At 37.5% G+C, this 19,559-nt stretch overlaps 1 long non-coding RNA gene across 1 annotated transcript; it reads left to right on the top strand.

Moving 5' to 3' along the window:
• The first annotated feature begins 18,605 nt into the window (after positions 1 to 18,605).
• Positions 18,606 to 19,321, top strand: LOC140691733 (uncharacterized). The gene is made up of 2 exons (XR_012067417.1): positions 18,606 to 18,771; positions 18,957 to 19,321. It is a non-coding gene; the product is annotated as an uncharacterized lncRNA (long non-coding RNA).
• The last annotated feature ends 238 nt before the right edge of the window (positions 19,322 to 19,559 follow it).

The following is a 19,559-nucleotide window of genomic DNA, read 5'->3' as shown; positions in this document are numbered from 1 at the left end:
CTGGGAATCGCGGGGCAGCCTGGAAAGCAGCAGCTGCCCGACGTGTGGTGAACTGACCGGGGCACTTTAAAGAGACGACTCCATTTACCCATCTGAAAACAAGATATTGATTTTCCTCCAGCTCTGGAGAGAAAAGAGCCGTCCTGAAAATATATGGAGACCACCATTTATCCAGGCTCCTCCCCCAACAATCACACCACCCCAACTGTTTTCTTGGCTTCCTCTCCACAAAGTTCCATTTTTCCCTTCTTCACCTGGGGTAACAAGAGAGCAGCCCCCCTTTTCTGCCTTCTGTGAATACATTGCTCAGAGTACTTTTAAGCTGAAACTGGGAAGTACGTAATGACTGGTGTCTGGGGATCTACTTTATGAATTAGAAATCAATTTTCCATCCACATGGAAATAGCATATTACAGTAAACTTCAGGCTGGCACTTTACAGCTCTTTCATCTCAAGCTGTGTGCATTTCAAGTTGTTAAGGCAAAACTTGTAGCATCCTAGAACAATAACAACTTTCAACTCCTTAGATGTCCTTACCAGGAGATTTTTTTTCATACAGAAAAGCCTAGAAGATTTTAGGACACAGATCAAATGAAAATAATGAAGCTTGCTTTGCCAGAAGCAGCATCCATAAGTACGCCTTAGACCTGCAGCAGTTTAAAATCAACATGCTAAGAGCATGCGGAGAAGCATAGCTCTGAATTGAGGCAGCCAAAAGGCCAAGGTCCCGGGAGGTGACTTGAACTACTCCACAGGCTTCAAGAGACTGGAAGCATGTTATTGGAGGTCAATCTCAATTTCTTTGATGGCTCATAGTCTCATGTGTTCAAAGTCCTACCATACCGGGCAGACTGGATGGTTGATGTGGGCCACCTTTCTCTAGACAGGGAAAGGGGGTGGGTCCGTGAGGAATGACCCCTCCAATCCTCACCAAAACTCAGTCCCCAAAAACAGAGGTTAGGCAGGAACTCCCAATCCTAGATTTTCAATATGGAATATTTTTTTTCTGGAAAGTTCGTTGTCCCCCTCACTGTCGTGAGGAAGTCTCATTAGAAATCTAGGGAAGGCCAAGGAAAAAGATTGAGTGGGGATGGAATAAAAGGAGAGAGGAAAAAAACTCTTGAAAAGCAAATAGGAAAACCCATCCTTAACTGCTGCGAAGGTAGGTCAGAGATGGCAAGGGCTGGCCTTAACCCCGTGTGTTTACCCCACCAGGATCCAGAAAGCTGAACCCTGTGAGCGGGCCCCACTGGTTGAGCTCTCTGTTATGCTAAACAAGCACCGGAGGTGGACTGGCCCAACCATCTGCTAGAGACATGCATAAATCGAGGGAAGGTAGAGCAGTACAGCTTGTGTATAATGCGGAGTACATGGGAAAAAGCAAAAGCGCGTCATTAAAAAGCAGCAGAAAGCAACTGGAGAACAGAACGTGGTGGGCAGAGATTAGTGTTCCAATTATTATTAATGTTAATAACCACACGCAGGGAACTCCAGGTTCTCTTGTTATTCATCAGACAAGATGCCTCTGACAGTGTGGGGATGGGGAGGGCTAGCTCAGCCACTGGAATTTGTATTATTTATTTGATTTCATGACACCATCGCCACCTGGACAAGTACTGGATGACACAGAGCTTGCCTTTCAAGAGTTGACTTTCCGCAGTATAACATTAACGTCTTTTTTAATACGAGAAAGCAAAAATGGAGAGGAAAAAATCCACCCAGACACAATCCCTGTTAACATTTTGATCTATGTTTTTCCGGTGTTTTCTTGCGGATTTTCTTTCTTGCCTTTACTATTCTTACGTGTTATTGTCCTTCCCACTTAACATACAGGCAGTTTCAAATTATTGAATAGTGTTTGAAATTTGCTCCTTTTAAAGGTTTAGTGGCATTTAAAATTAGTCTTATGTTTTAGAATGACCTAATATGCCTTAACTATTTAGGGACATCCTTACTGTGAAAGCAGGACGAGGAAGAGGGAAGGAGCAGGAATTGGGGTGGGAAATCACTAGCCCACATGAAGAGAGAATAAGCCATCTTGATGGACAGCGTGCATCTGGGGCTTTGAACGGGCAGCCCATTTCAATCCTCAGATGTGTTTTGTCTGGCTCACAGAGATCTTTTCATGCCTTTTGAATGCCCTTAAATATGTCATAAACTCTCCAGTTTGCCACAAGCCCCACCACTCCTTATTGTATTATATACCTCTGGTTTTCTACATTTCCATCTTTGCTTGGTCCCTAAAGGCCTTTACACTTATGACCCCTGGTGTGATTTTAAAGATATCCTGAAAGGCCTCACTTCCCCCACAGAATCCTCTAAACCAACAGTTCATAACTGTGGGCAATTTTTCTCCCCAGGGGACATTTGGAAATGTTTAGAGATATTTTTAGTTGTCATAACCAAGAAGGGAGTTGTTGCACTACTGGTATCTAGTGGGTAAAAGCCAGAGATGCTATTAAACATGCTACAGTGCGCAGGAAAATCCCCCACAACAGTAATTCAGCCCGAGAGTGCTGACACTGAAAAACCCTGCTCGAAAGCAGGGCTGAGACTTACACCATTCGGGCTTCCTTCTTTAGGATTTTGGATCCTCGGGAAATGCAAATCCCACTGAGAGTAATGCTCTATGCTGTTGGCCTTTTATATGTGAGTATGAAGGAAAGATCTGTGATGGGATTGGATGGAGGACACAAGAGGGAAGAAGAGGAAAAATAGAATATGGAAGACCCTAAACACAGGCTCTAATGGTAAATTTTTGTCATTAAAGAGTCACGATCTTTCCACATTGCATTTCTCTTAGTACCCTCACCATTAATAATCACTACACAAAGTTGATTACTTCCTCTATGAAAGGCACTGGACTCATTGCTTTGCACACATGATCTCACTGCATCCTCACAACAGTCCTATGAGACAGATGAGGAAATTGAGGCTCAGAGAGATTAACCAGCTCAAAGCCATGCATCTAATAAGTGGTAGAACTGGAACTTGGAACCTTGCCTTACTGACTCCAGAGATCAAGATCTTAGCCAAGAGTAAAGGTCAACATTTGCTGAAAATTTACCCTGAGCTAGACACTACATTAAGTGATTTACCCACATTATCCAGTTAATCATCATAAAATCCTGTGGGAGTATATATTATTAACATCCCATCAAACAAGTGAGGAAACTGAGGATCAGAGAAGTCTCACAATTTGACTAACAGTATGTCTGCTGGACTTCCTAAGTCTAAAGTCAGTCAAAGTATGAAACTTCAGTCCCTCACGCTCTTACTTACATTGGAGGTGGCGACATGGAAAGGACAAACCACTGAACTTAGACCAGAAAACCCACTTTGAAGTCCTGGCTGAGCCACAGTCTTAATGGGTGACCTCAGTCAAGTCCCTGGAACCAGGGCCCATGCACAAATCTCAAGGGAAGAAAAGAGCCAGACCACGATGCCTGGTTTTCTATAGTTAGCTTGACATACTAGAGGAAGTGCATCTGCCCAAGGACAGAGCAATGAAGAAACCTTGTCAGTCTAGTGGAGGCACTTTCAGTCGAAGGGGATGAACCAGAAAGACAGAGCTGCTCCATCTCAAAGGGCAGACATGAGATCTTAATGGCCTCCAGGGCAGAAGTATGCACATTAATCTTGACTCTATTCTCCCTCAACCTTCACATGCTGTTATCATAACCTGAGCATCTTTCCAAGTCAACTCCTACTAACAATACCCAACAAAGTCTTGATTTTCTAAAATGTAAATTGATGATGATGATACCCACTGAATCTCACAGTAATGCTATCTGGGGGGGTGGGGGAGGTTTTTCCTTGTTTAATAATGAGAATATGCTCTAGATCTTTTTACCTAAACTAGCAGGGCTCCTTCAGTCAGCTCAGGCTGAAGAGAAATTCCATTGTAATGCAGTGCCTTCTAGATGATCCAACAAGGTCATCTGATAGTTTATCATAGCAACTGCCCAAATCCCAAATTTGCAAATACGTAACATTATTTGATGAAAGATATTCATCAAATGAATATATCATAATATAATACTGAAACTATGAACTACCTTGACTTTGTAGGTTTCACAATGTACAACACATTTCTAGTATCACTGTATTTGCCTTAAAAATTTAAATTATCCTCCAGTGCCTCAGGGCAACTTGGTGTACAGTTTGGGAACCATAGGTCTATAATGAAATTTACATGTCCCTCCAATTTCAGACCCTGAGGTCCTTATTCCTGTTTCCCATGGGTGCAGAGTATTTGTTTCTTGTATATAATTCCAGAAAATGTCTATGCATAATCAAATGGAAACACTCTATACGTAACGTTCTGATCTGTGCTTCTTTTGCTTACTAAACCCTTGAGATCATTTCTTAGCAGTACATACAACTCCTTGGTTTTTTGTTGATGTTGTTGTTGTTGTTGTTGTTGTTGTTGTTGCTGTTGTTTGGGGGGGAGGTAATTAGCTTTACTTATTTATTTACTTCTGGAGGAGGTACTGGGGATTGAACCCAGGACCTTGTGTATGCTAAGCATGTGCTTTACCACTTGAGCTATACCCTCCCCTAACTCCTTGTTTTTTTAATAGGTGCATGGTGTATGGTAATTTATACAAGATTTCTATTGATGTCCATTTAGTTGTTTAACATTAACAGCACTGTAATGAATATTCTTCTATATATACCTTTGTCCACTTGCAGAATGAATTTTAGAAACAGAATTTCTGGACCAAGTGTTATGTACATATAAAATTTTGAGAGATATTACATTTGTTATAATTAATTTCAATTAACTGGTACCCACAGACCCCTAAAGTTCAGACATAAGAGAGCAAACTTCCAGCTGGCTTATTAGGAAAGGCGTCCTCCAGAAGGCACGTTCCAGGGCACATCAGGAGGCAGACTGACCAAGAGTGGAGAGGCTACTTACACAGGAATAGGAAAGACAGATGCCAGAGGACTCTAGCAAACAACAGGTCTATATCAGGGCTTTGTAACTTCGGGGTTTTGTGGATAGAATGCAGAGGGATGCATAATTTAGGAGAGGGAAAACCTAAATCCTCATTTTCACTTACCTCTAAATAAAACTGAGCAGTTCCTTCAAGGATGAATGTGGCAACAATCCATAGTATGAACAGTACTTGTAACTCTTTCAGCAAAAGCAATCACACATATTTTTCATTTCACTTACTGTTGTTGCAGATGCCTTGAAATATATTTAATGCTAATGATTACTTTTAAATAATGGCAAGTATAGATCCACTGCCAGATCTGGTTATTTAATGCATTAATAAAGAAGCATACATAGTATTACGTCAGAAACTTTTTTGGATTTTATAACTATTTCATTTTTATTTTATGCCATCGTATTCATTATCTATGATTGCATAACAAGTGATCACAAGGGGGGAGGGTATAGCTCAAGTGGTAGAGCGCATGCTTAGCATGCACGAGGTCCTGGGTTCAAGCCCCAGTAAACTCCTCTAAAAATAAATAAATAAATAAACCTAATTACCTCCCTCCCCCTCCAAAAAAATAAATTAAAAGTTACAGTAACTGTTACTTAAAAAAAAACTCAGGAGTCTGAGCACAGCTTTGCCAGACCCTCTTCAGGATCTCACATAAGCTAGGGAAGCTAGGGCTGTGGTTGCATCTTGAGGCTCAATTAGGGAAAGACTCATTTCCAAGTTCACATGGTTGTTGGCTGAATTCGGTTCTTTGCTGCCTGATGGACTGGGGGGATCTGTTTCCTGTTGCTTCATCTCTGTCAGTCAGAGCTGCCCTCAGTTCCTTGGGGGTAAGTGACAACACAGCTCTCTTCCATAGAGTAACTAACAACACAGCCACCTGCTTCGTCAAAGTCAGCCAGACAGAGAGGCCGCTAGCACAGCCGAAGTTAAAGTCTTGTGTACGATTTCCAGGGGTGGAGTGAGGAGCACAGTGGCCTCACTCCCCCACAAACAACCATTTACCTGGAGAAAAAATTTTAAATAATCATTCCAAGTCTCTGGACATTGTCCTAAGGGCATACAGCAAATAGAAAATACATTCAAGAAAATCTACTAAATCCTGGTAAAAACAGTGCCCCTGTGCCATTTGAGCCACCACCTGCTCTGCCCTTCCTCCTCTACCAGCTCCAGTTTGGAAGAAACGAAAGTCAGGAAGAGAGGGACTCCTCTCCCTTCCACTCCTAGTCTAGGGCTACGGTTTCCCCCTGGGAGGAGCAGGCCCCCACTCTGTGTTACAGAAACCATTTTAGGCCAGTGTGGCACTAAAGAGGTCTACAGTCTATAGACTATAGGCCTACAGTCCCACCCTGCACCCAGCCTGCAGTTGTAGGGCGGAAGCTCCACTCCAGGCAGAGCAGGCTGAGTCTACTGGGCCCTGATCTCCCCTGCTCAAGTTCACTGGGAGTGTGCGCATCCCATGTTGGGAGGAGTAACCAAGAAGGCTACAGGGCCACCACCCTAAGGAACACTTTCCAAATTGGTCTATGAGGTCAATACTGCCCAGACAGAAGAGCCACCAAAGAAAAGAAATAAATTCCGCAGAGATATCACATCTTGCTTACAGCTGTGTGGTACATTTGTTCCACTTGCTAAACCAACACTGATACATTATTAACTGAAGTCATTAGTGTCCCTTAGGGTTCACTCATTGTGTGGTACAGTTCTATGCATTTTGACAGATGCATAATATCATGTATCCACCATTATAATAATCATATAGAATAATTTCACTGCCCTAAAAATCCCCTATGCTTCACCTGTTCATCCGTCCCTCCTCCCAAACCCCTGGCAGCAACTGATTTTTATTGTCTTTATAGTTTGCATATCACTAAGTGAAAGAAGCCAGTCTGAAAAGGCTGTATGATTCCAACTGTATGACACTTATCTATTATGCCTCAATAGAGCTGGAAAAAATAATTTTTAAAGGACCTATCGAATCAGACTCTCGGGGATGGGGCCAAGGAATCCACATTTTTAACAGCCTCATCAGCTGATTCTTATGCATTCTGATGTTTGAACTAGTGGTATATGGGCTCCTGCTCAAGCATGTGACAGGCAGGTTTCAACTCTGGCTCTGAAACTTTCAAGCTGAGTAGTTGTGGACAAGTTACTTAACCCAACTGCCGCCCCAAGCTTCAGTGCTCTCATTTGTAAAATGGGAATATCAATAATGCCTACTTCATAGAGTGGTTTGATGATTAAATGAGCTGTTATATGTAAAGCCCCTATCACCATGTCTAGCACTCAGTCATCTAGTTTTCCATTCTTTTGCTCTTATAGTTCCCAATAAATGTTGCCTATTACTACCAGAGGTTAATAAGGACCACTGAGAGGTAGTGTGACATCGTAAAATGAGCACAGGATCTGAATTCAAATCCCAGCTCTGCCCTTACAGGCTATAATCACAAACAATTCACAATCTGTGAGCCTCAATTTCCTCATCTGTAAGATGGGAATGAACACAGTACTACATCCCACAGTTGTAAGAATCAAATGAGATAACACATTGAAAGGACTTGGCATGCAGTCAGCCCTTATTATACAAGGCCCAAAGCTGCCTATCCACTTGTTCCTCCTGATCTTTCACTGTAGTAATCAAAATTATTGATTGCGTAGGAATGATATTGGTACAGCCTATGAATAATTCTGTTAGAAGTCTAATTTGATCATTTCTACCCAACTCAGACAAATATTTAGCTGTTTATAACTTCCTGAATGAAAACTTGGATTCTTTTACTATATAGTCCCGTCTAAATATGATTTCTGGGTTTGCAAATCTCACCATAAGCCTGCTTATTTAAAAAGATGAGACTCCGTGGTTGATGAATATCCTCGTGTCTCTGTTTTTCTGATTAATAAAAGCTAAACTTGTTCCTACTCTAGAACTTCAGAATGATCCAAGGATTCCATGAAACCGTGGGAGCAGACATGTCTTCATCATTAATAACTCAGAAGCTCTAAGTAAATCACAACAACGTTTAAGAAGTCATCTTTCTACTTTCTCTTTAGCACATTCAATCAGCAGTAAAATGCGTTTTGTAAATTTATGATGCTTCAAAATTGCCAGTTACCTGACCAGGCAGACTTAGACATGATCACCCTTTGACCAGTTCATGTCAGTATAGGAAGCAGGACACTTATGTGAGGGAAACCAGGAGCCCCACAAGGCTCAAACATCCGCTTTGGTCCAGATTGTCAGGTTATTGAACATGCTGGCAGAAGAGCAATTATCTCTAGACATTTAGTTTATCAAGACTAGGGTTCAGTAATGAATGCTTCAGAATGATACTATTAAGTCAGTGTCTATCTAAGAGAGGAGGGGAGACATGTATTCAAGTTCCTGCAACACAAAGCAATAGCCTGTTAAATGTGATTTGGATGGTATAGACCTTATGTCTTGTGGGAGCGATGAGGAAGAAGAAGGAAACATGAGTTGAAAAGTATCTCAGACTCTCCAGGAGCAGATGGACTTTGAAAAAACATTTACGATACCTATAGTTTTTGTAATACAAATTTAAAGCAACTGAAGATCCACAATATATTATTGGCAGGGACATTATGCAGGTAGCAGAATAAGAACGTATGATTGGGGCCATGAGTTGAAATAAGTCAAGAAGCCCTTGGCAGAGAAGCTAAGCACGTAGGCTTGGAGTCTGACAGACATTCTATGCAGTCTATGGATAATTGTTGAGCATGTACTGTATGCCAGGCACTGTTCTTGGTCCTGGAGAGATAGCAGCGAGCAAGGTAGATGACATCTGCCTTGGGCAAGACAGTTCACTTCTCTAAATCTCAGTGTTCCCATCGTTAAAACAGGAAAATTATTTATTATTTCTCTCGCATAGGATTGCTGTGAGCAGTAGAGGAGGATAAAGCATATAAGGTGTTTTGCATTGTCTGCTGCACAGTGGACACATAATAAGTGAAATAATTAGCCTGTTGGGGGGTAAGTGGGTAATCAGCTCGGCTCTGAAAAGTGTGTAGTGTTTTGACAGGCAGAGACAAAAGGAAGATGTTCAAGTAGAGAGAACAGCATTAATTAACTAAGTCACTCGTGCAAAGAAACTTTTTGAGTGTCTACAACATTGACATTCATAGGCATATTTCACTTACATGAATTCAGCAATACACACTTTCTTTTTAGGAGAGAAATAATACAGACAAATCCTCCCACCACTACAATCAATTAATATATACTCTGAATCTAGTGGGAGATCAGAGGCATGGCTGTTCTTCTGTCTCCTAGTATGAACACTCCATTTTGCTGAGTGTCATTCTTTTGTTTAAAGATGTATGTTTTTCACATAGTATGGCCAACTACAAGTGCAAGCCAACTACTTAATCTAGGGGGGTCAAACAAAAAGAACAATCCAGTAATCTGCATCCAAACTGGAAAAAAAGGCTGGCCATGCTGGGCTTTGTGAGAAAAAGATGTCATTCTCTAATGTGGCACCTTCCTAAGACATATCAAAAGTAATTTTAACCACATGATTTTCATGTCATACGCTGACTTTAGGACCTGCTCCAGGTGTAAGGAGTGACTTCACTATGAATGCCCCGCATCATGCTAGATGCTAGAAATACAGTGGCCAATGAGACAGACATGGCCTCTAACAAGATACTTACAAAAGAAAGGGCTGCTGACATTGCAGTGGGGAGGGACAATTTGCTTGGCTTGGAGGATCTAGTTAGAGAAATGGCAGGAGACATAACTGAAAAGGCCGGTTGGTGGTAGTCAGCTGAGAATGTCAAATGTAAAGTTAAGAGGTTTTGGAGCTCTTGATGCTATTCTTTCTTCAGCTGGGTTGAGATATTTTCAAAGCAGAAGATGGAGCTTATGGCAGTTCTCAAGATTAAAAACAAAATTTTTTCCTCCCAGGAAACACTAGCAGGTGCCAATTTAATCTGAATAAATTAATGCTGCAGCTGAAAGCCTGCCTTACATCATATACGAAAGTTAATCCAAAATGGATCAATGACCTAAATATAAGAGCTAAAACTATAAAACTCTAAGAAGAAAACATAGGGATGAATCTTCATGACCTTGGATTTGGCAATGAATTTTTACACGACTCAAAGCATGAAGAAGAAAAGAAAAAAATAGGTAAATTGAACTTTATCACAATTTAAAACTTTTGTGCATTGGAGGACACTATCAAGAAAGTAAAAAGACAAACCACGAAATGGGAGAACATACTTGCAAATCATATATCTGATATGGGTGTAGTAACCAGAATATATAAAGAATTCATACAACTCAATAACAGAGAGACAAAAAAGCCGATTTAAACATGAGCAAAGGACTTGAATAGACATTTCTCCAAAGAAAATATGCAAATGGCCAATAAGCACATGAGATGTTCAGCATCATTAATCACAAACCAAATCACAGTGAGAAATCACTTCACACCCACTAGGATGTCAAGAATCAAAAAGACAGTCAAAAACAAATGTTGGAAATGATGCAGAAAAATTAAAACCCTCACACAATGTTGATGGGAACGTAAAATAGCGCAACTATTGTAGAAAACAGTTTGATGGTTCCTCCAAAAGTTGAATATAGAGTTATCATGTGACCCAGCAATTTCACTCCTATGTATATAACAAAAAAGTTTTTAAACAAGTATTCAAACAAAAAGTGGCACACAAATATAGCACTATACACAGTAATCAAAAACTGGAAACAATCCAAATTTCTATCAACTAATGAATGAATAAATATGCAATACATTAATATAATGGAATTTTTTAGGGGTAATTAGGTTTATTTATTTATTTATTTTTAATGGCAGTACTGGGGATCAAACCCAGGACCTCATGCATGCTAAGCATGTGCTTTACCACTTGAGCTATACCCTCCACTCCATAATGGAATGTAATACAGCCATTAAAAGGAATGAAGTTTTGATACATGCTACAAAATGGGTACACCTTGAAAATATGTTAAGTGAAAGAAGCTAGGCACAAAAGGTATGATATAGTTCTACTTGTATGAAATATCTACAATAAGGAAATTCATAGTAGATTAGTGGCTTCTAGGTGTTGGGGGAAGTCAAAAGTGACCACCCAATGGTACAGGTTTTTGATTTGGGGTGATAAAAGTACTTTGGAAGTAGATAGAGGTTTTGGTTGTACAACATTGTGAATGTGCTAAATGCCACTAAATTGTACACTTTAAAATAGGTAATTCTGTTTTGTGAATTTTATGTGAATAAAAAAAATGTATAGAGGACAAGATAGATATAACGGATGAAAAGATGGAGAAGTTCAGGAGAGATTCAGAAGCTATAAAGATAACCAAATAGAAGTCCTAAAACTGGAAAATATAATATCTGAATTAAAAAATCATTAGATTAAAAAATTTTATAGTAAATTGGAACACAACAGAAATGAGGATAAATAAACTTGAAGATAAGTCAATACATTTATCTTAAATGATGCACAAAGAGAAAAAATACTGAAAAAAACTGAGAGGCTCAATTACTTTTGAGCAAAATCCAGGATTCTAAGAAATATGCAATTGTAATCCCAGAAGAATGAGTCAGGAAAAAAAATATTTGAAGCTGGACCAAAAACAACAACTCATAGATCCAGGAAAATCAGTGAATCTCCAAAAGAAAAATCTCACATAAACAAACTGCTGCAAACAAAGATAAATTTTACAAATCATTAAAGCAGTCAGAGAAAAGAGACACTTTATTAAGAGGGAAACAAGAATTACAGATGCTTTATATAAGAAATAATGGAGGCCTGAAAATCAAAGAATATCATCACTAAAGTGCTGAAATTTTAAAAAATACCATTGATGTAGAAATTTATGTCCAGTAAAAATACCCTACAAAAATCAAGGGAAAATAAAAATATTTTCAGAAAAACAAAAGCTGAGAAAATTTGTTGCTAGCACATTCACCATCTGAAAATGCTAAGAAAGTTTTCAGGCTGAAGGATGATGATACAACTTGGAAATTCAGATGTAAGGTAAGAAATGAAGAGCAATGGAAATGCTAAATAGGTAGTAAATATAAAACACTATTTTTCTTTCTTACATTTTTAAAAGCAATTGAATTATTTAAAGCAAAAAATAACAACAATGTATTTTGGGTGTTATACATTAAGTAAAAGTAAAATATATAACAATGATAGCACTAGGGACAGAATAAGTGTAAATATAATGACATTATTAGAATATTGTATATTAAATGTTATAATATTTTATCTATGTAAATTGTGATAAAGTTAAGGATGCATATTGTAATCCTTACAACAATCAAAAATAGTAATACAAAAAGGTATTGCTAAAAATCCAATAGAGGAAATAGAATGAAATACATAAAATAGTCAATTAACCCAAAAGAATACAGGAAAGAGAAAGGATATAACAAATAACAGAAAGAAAAATAGAAAGCAAATAGAAAGAAAGTAGACTCAAGCATAGTCATATCAATAATTTCATTAAATATAAATGGCTTAAACACTCCTTCTAAAAGACAGAGGCTGATGGACTCAATAAAAAAAGATTAACATTCAACTATATGCTCTTAAGAAGAAACACACTTCAAATATGAAAACACATTTAGGTTGAAATACAATGCAAATGCAAAGCAGAAGAAAGCTACTGTGAGTATATTAATATCAGATAAAGTAGACTTCAAAACAAAAAGTATTACCAGAAATTGATATCATTTGATAATGATAAAAGAGTTAATGTATTAAGAATATATAATAATCATAAATAAGTATGCAATAACAGTTTTCAAAACATGAGGCAAAATTTTACAAAAATAAAGGGAGAAACAGATAAATCCACAATCATAGCTGTAGATTTAAACCCTCTTTTAATAATTCTTCTTGATTTATCAATTAAGAAGACAAAGAAATCAGTAAGGATATATAATATTTGAAGACTACCTCAATCAACTTGGACCTATACCAAAATAGACCTAATTCTGGGCCATAAACTGAGTTTCAATATATTTTAAAATATTTAAATAATAAAATTATGTTCTCTGACACAGTAGAATTAAATTAGAAATCAATAACAAAAACATACCCAGAAGAACAAACAAAAGTCCAGGATCAGATGAATTCACAGGTGAATTCTATGAAATATTTAGAGAAGAGTTACTGCCTATCCTTCTCAAACTATTCCACAACATTGTAGAGGAAGGAACACTTCTGAACTCATTCTATGAGGCCAGACAAAGATATCATAAAAAAAGAAAACTATAGGCCAATATCACTAATGAATATAGACACAAAAATCCTCAACAAATATTAGCAAATTGAATCCAACAATACATTAAAAGGATCATACATCATGATCAAGTGGGATTTATTCCAGTGATGGAAAGATTTTACAATGTCCACAAATCAATCAATGTGATACACCACATTAACAAATTGCAAAGTAAAAATCGTATGATCATCTCAGTAGATGCAGAAAAAGTTTTTGACAAAATTTACATCCATTTATGATTAAAAAGTCTCCAGCAAATGAGCACAGAAGGAACATAAGTCAACATAATAAAGGCCATATATGACAAATCCACTGCTAACATTATACTCAATGATGAAAAGCTGAAAGCATTTCCTCTAAGATCAGAAACAAGACAAGGATGCCCACTCAACATACTATTGGAAGTCCTGGCCACAGCAATCAGAGAAGAAAAATAAATAAAAGGAAATCTAAATTGGAAACGAAGAAGTAAAACCGTCATTGTTTGCAGGTGACATGATACTATACATAGAAAATCCTAAAGATGCTACCAGAAAACTACTAGAGCTCATCAATGAATTCAGTAAAGTTGCAGGATACAAAATTAATATACTGAAATCTGTTGCATTTCTATACACTAACAACAAACTATCAAAAAGAGAAATTAAGGAAACAATCACATTTACCATCACATCAAAAAGAATAAAATACAGAGGTATAAACCTACCTAAGGAGATAAAAGACCCTTACTCAGAAAACTATAGACACTGATGAAAGAAAGTGAAGATGACACAAACAGATAAAAAGATACACCATATTCTTGGATTGGAAGATTTAGTTTTGTTAAAATGGCCATACTACCCAAGATAATCTACAGATTCAATGCAATCCCTATGGAATTACCAATAGCATTTTTCACAGAACTAGAGTAAATGATTTTAAAATTTGTATTGAAACACAAAAAGCCCTGAATAACCAAGACAGTTTTGAGAAAGAAGAACAAAGTTGGAGGAATCATGTTTCCTGACTAAACTACAAAGCTACAATAATCAAAACAGTATGGTACTGGCACAAAAATGGACACGTACATCAATGGAACAGGACAGAAGGCCAAGAAATAAACTCACGAACTTATGGTCAATTAATCTACAACAAAGGAAGCAGGAATATACAATGAAGAAAAGACAGTCTCTTTAATAAGTGGTGCTGGGAAAACTGGACAGCTACATGTAAAAGAATGAAATTAGAACATTCTCTAACACCATATACAAAAATAAACTCAAAATGGATTAATGATCTAAATGTAAGACCAGATACTATAAAACTCCTAGAGGAAAACATAGGCAGAACACTCTTTGACATAAATTGCAGTAGTATTTTTTTTTGGATCAGTCTCCTAAAGCAAAGGAACCAAAAGCAAAAATAAACAAATGGGACCTAATTAAACTTAAAACTTTTGCACAGCAAAGGAAACCATCAACAAAACAAAAAGACAACCTATGGAATGGGGGAAAAATATTTGCAAAACAATGTGACTGACAAGGGGTTAATATCCAAAATACATGAACAGCTCATACAACTCAACATCAAAAAAGCAAACAATTCAATTGAAAAATGGGCAGAAGAACAGAATAGACATTTTTCCAGAGAGGACACGCAGATGGCCAACAGGCACATGAAAGGATGTTCAACATCGCTAATCATTAGGGAAATGCAAATTAAAACTACAGTGAGGTACCAGCTCACTCCTATCAGAATGGCTATCATCAAAAAAAAACCACAAATAACAAATGTTGGTGAGGATGTGGAGAAAAGTGAACCCTCATACACCATTGGTGAGAATGTAAATTGGTTCAGCCACTGTGGAAAAAAGTATGGAGTTTGTCAAAAAACTAAAAATAGAACTACCACATGACCCAGCAATTCCACTCTTGGATATATATCTGAAAGAAATAAAAACACTAATTTAGAAAGATACATGCACTCCAATATTCACAGCAGCATTATTTACAACTGCCAAGATATGGAAAGAACCTAAATGTCCATCAACAGATGAAAGGATAAAGAAGATGTAAAAAAAAAAAAAGAAGTAAAATATATATATATATATATATATATATACACATAATATATACATATACACACACCGTGGAATACTACTCAACCATAAAAAATTTTCCATTTGCAATAACATGGATGGAATTGGAGGGTATTATGCTGAGTGAAACAAGGCAGAAAAATACTGCCTTTCACTTACATGTAAAATCTAAAAAAATACAACAAACTAGTGAATATGACAAAAAAGAAACAGACTCACAGAGAGAACAAACTGGTAGTTACCAGTGGAGAAAGGGAAGGAAGGAGGGTCAATATAAACGTACAAACTATTATGTATAAAATAAGCTATAAGGATATATTGTACAACATAACGAATGTAGCCAATATTTTATAAATATAAATGCAGCATAACCTTTAAAAACTATAAATCACTGTATTATATACTTGCAACTTATATAATATTGTACGTCAACTATACTTTAATTTAAAAAACACACTCAGAAAATCTCCAGATACCTGGAAATAAGCAACATACTTCCAACTAAACCATGGTTAAAAAAGAAATCACAAGTGAAATTGAAAGATAAATCAACTGCATAAGAAAACACAAGATACCAAATTTTGTGAGTTGTAGTTAAAATAGTCCTAAGTAAGAAATTTATAGTTTTGTTTTTATATTAGAAAAGACAAAAGGTTTAAAATGATTAAGATTCCACTTTAAAGAAGCTACAAAAAGAAGAGCATACCAAATCCAAGTTAAATAGAAAAAAGAAAATAATAAAGACAAGGAACAGAAATCAAGGAAATAGAAAATAACAAAACAATAGAGAAAAATCAAGAAAGCCCAAAGTAGTTTTTTTAATTAATAAAATTGATAAAAGCCAAGCTAGAAGAAATCAAGGGAAAAAAGACACAAAACACAACTTACCAATTTCAAGAATTATAGAGGTCGCACTAATACATATGATACAGACATTTAAAACTACAAATGGACTATTTATTACACACAACTTCATCCTAACAAATTGAACAATTTAGATGAAATGGAAAAATTCTTTGAAAAGCAATTTACCAAAATTAACCAAGCCTGGAATTTTTGAATAATGCAAATGTCAAAATGAATTGAAAATGTAAAACAAGAAAGTTCCAAGAGTGGATGGCTTCACTGGTGAATACCACCAAATACTTAAAGGAAAAAATGATATCAATCTTAAACAAGCTTTTTCAGAAAATAGAGGTGGGAGTTCCTCTAAACTGCTTTTATGAGGCTGGCATGACTTTGATATTTAAGTCTGACAAAGAAATTACAAAGAAGAAAAGCTATAGATCAAAATCAGTCATGAAAATTGATGCAAAAATTCTTAACAAAATATTAGCAAATCAAATACAATAATTTATTTTGTAAAAATTATACATTTTAACCAAATGGGGCTTTTCCTAGGAATGCAAGTTTGCTGCAATATTTAAAAGTCAGTTCATGTATTTTACCACATTAATTGAGGTGAGAAACATATGGTTAAAGAGGTGCTGAAAATGCATTTGACAAAATTCAATACCCATTCATGATAAAACTTCAAAGCAAAGAAGGAATGAAAGGGAACTTTCTTAATTATGATAAAGGAGATCAACAAGAAATCCTATGACCCATAGCATAATTAATTGTGAAATGTCTAATACATTCCCTTTTAAGATCAGGGGCAATACCGAAAGGTCAATTTTCATCAATTTATGTTCAGCATTGGAGGATATAGCCCAGTATCAGGCAATAAAAATTATAAATGGCAAAGTAAAGAAGTAGAATTGTATTTACTCACAGACAACATGATTGTTTGGGTAGAAAATCTAACAGAATCTACAAAACAACTAATAGAACCAATAAATCAATTTATAAAGGTCACAAGATATAAGTTCCATATATTATAATTAATTGCATCTCTATACAATTTAAATGCTGGCAAAAATCAGAAATTAAATTTAAAGACTATTTCATTTACAACAGTATCAAAATATAAAATACTGGCCGGTCCAAAGGTAGTGAGTTGTCTCAATTGACTGTTCAGAGTCAGTTACAGATTGAACTCCTTGTTCTACTCTTCCCCCCCTCCCACTACTGCACTTGACTAAAACACACACACACACACACACACTCACTCACTCACTTAGGAATTAATTTAACAAGAATTGTAGAAGAGCTGTATATTGAAAACTTAAAAACCATTGCAGATAGAAATCAAATTAACCTAAATGAAGGGAGAGATGTAACATGTTTACAGATTGAAGGTCTCAAAATTGTTAAGATTTCAATTGTCCCTATATTGACTTATGAATTCAACACCATCACAATAAAATAGTATCAGGCTTTAACATTTATAGAACAGCTGATTCTAAAATTTATATGAATATGTGAATGGCCCAGAATAGCCAAAATGGTCTTGTAGAAGAAGAGCTAAGTTTGACAAGCTACACCGGGTTGTATTAGGACTTATTATAAAATCACAGTAATCAAGACAGCGTAGTATTGGCATAAAGATAGACAAATAGACCAATGGAACAGAACAGAGCAGGAGTTGACAAACTTTTTCTGTAAAAGAACAGATAATATTTTATGTGTTGCAGGCTGTACGGTCTTTGTTACAACTACTCAACTCTGTAGTAAGTGAAAGCAACCAGAAAATACTTAAATGAATGAGTGTAGCTATGTTCTAATAAAACTTTATTTATGGACACTTAAAGTTGAATTTCATATAGTTTTCACATCATGAAATACTCTCCTTTTAATTTTTTCTCAATCATTTAAAAACGTAAAAACAAAACAAAGATCTTTCTTAGTTCATGGGCCACAAAAAAACAGCCACAAAAGGGAAACTTGTTGGAGGGAACTAGGAAGATTCACATCTCCCCAGAGGATTGAATAAGGCCATATTGCTTTGGAGGGATTTTAGGTAAGACATCCAAAATGGTAGGCTATAGTAAAGGGATGGCAGAGAACAGAATGAACCATTGAATAGGGGTGGCTGTGGCGAATGTCTTGGAGGAAACACTCTCTCCATGCCATGTGACCCACCATAATTGAACATGAGGAAATGAGGAAGGGATAGCAGGTCACTTTGGGATGGAGCTTTAGGGGGTACTGAGGAAATATCCCCTTTCTCCAACCACAGCCTCTTGTCCTCTCTGCCCCCACAGAGGTGTCAGGAGTGGTGCTTTGTGATGTCCAAGCCACCTCATCAGCTAAGGGAGGTCCTCGATGATCAAACAAAGCTGAAGGGTGTGGCTCTTCACTGCCTAGGCAGGGGGGTATATATACAGAGAGGTCAGGAGCCCTGGGGTAGACCACTGGGAGGGTTAAAAATGGCTGATGAGAACTGCACACCAGAGAAGCCTAGCATAAATGCAAAAAATGCAAAGAGAGGCACAAGACAGTCAGCTCCAAAAACCAAAGGGAAGAAGAAAAGGAGGACCCCCTGTCAACTGAAGACCAGAGAGAGTACCAAGGTCAGATGACCCTACCCATGCTCGTCTTCTTCCCCACAGATCTCCCCAAGACTCCTACCCTACCCTTACCTGGCACAAACGCCTTCCCCAACTCACATCTCTACCCACGAAGCCCCCTTTCCTATACATTCCCATCCTCCTCTCCCAAACCAGTGTCCTGCTGACTCACCCTGTTGCCCTTCCAGGTGCAGAAAAGTATGACGGTAAAAAGACCTCCTCAAAAGAATTCAAGAAAAAAATCTCCATCATCTCCCTCTTGTTCAAGAATACCTAAGAGATTAATAAGACCAACGACATTCATCTGTTGCCATAAGCGGAATAAGACCCAAAATGAAAACATGCAGAGCAGGAACAAGGAGCACTGGAAAATTCAACCATTCCAAGTGACCGCCTGCGCAGCCAGTAAATGCAGAGCCTGGGCCAGACAACTAGAACTGGCTACTGCGTCTTCAGAAGCAGCTATGAAGAAGTGGTCAAAAATATAAGGACAAATGTGAGACCACCATAGTACACTGATGTTGCTGAAAACAAAACCAGCAAGTTGTGCATAGGTGGTGTGTGTGTGTGTCTGTGGTAGGGAGGGAGGAAAGGAAGGGAAGAGGCAGGAGTGGGAGAAGGGAGGGCGGTGAGGTCCTGGAGGGTCGAGGGCCAGGCTGGCAGGTCCACAGTTAGTCAGACACTGGAGGATAAGGACTAGATAAGGACTGAGAAATGCAGACAAATTTCCTCAGCACTTTGTCCCACAGACAAGAAAAAGGGCTTTGGTGGTTCCATGTGTGTTTAGGGCA

The sequence above is a fragment of the Vicugna pacos genome, chromosome X, assembly GCF_048564905.1.
Source record: "Vicugna pacos chromosome X, VicPac4, whole genome shotgun sequence".
In the NCBI taxonomy this organism is placed as follows: domain Eukaryota; kingdom Metazoa; phylum Chordata; class Mammalia; order Artiodactyla; family Camelidae; genus Vicugna; species Vicugna pacos.
This window is presented reverse-complemented; position numbering and strand designations above follow the sequence as displayed.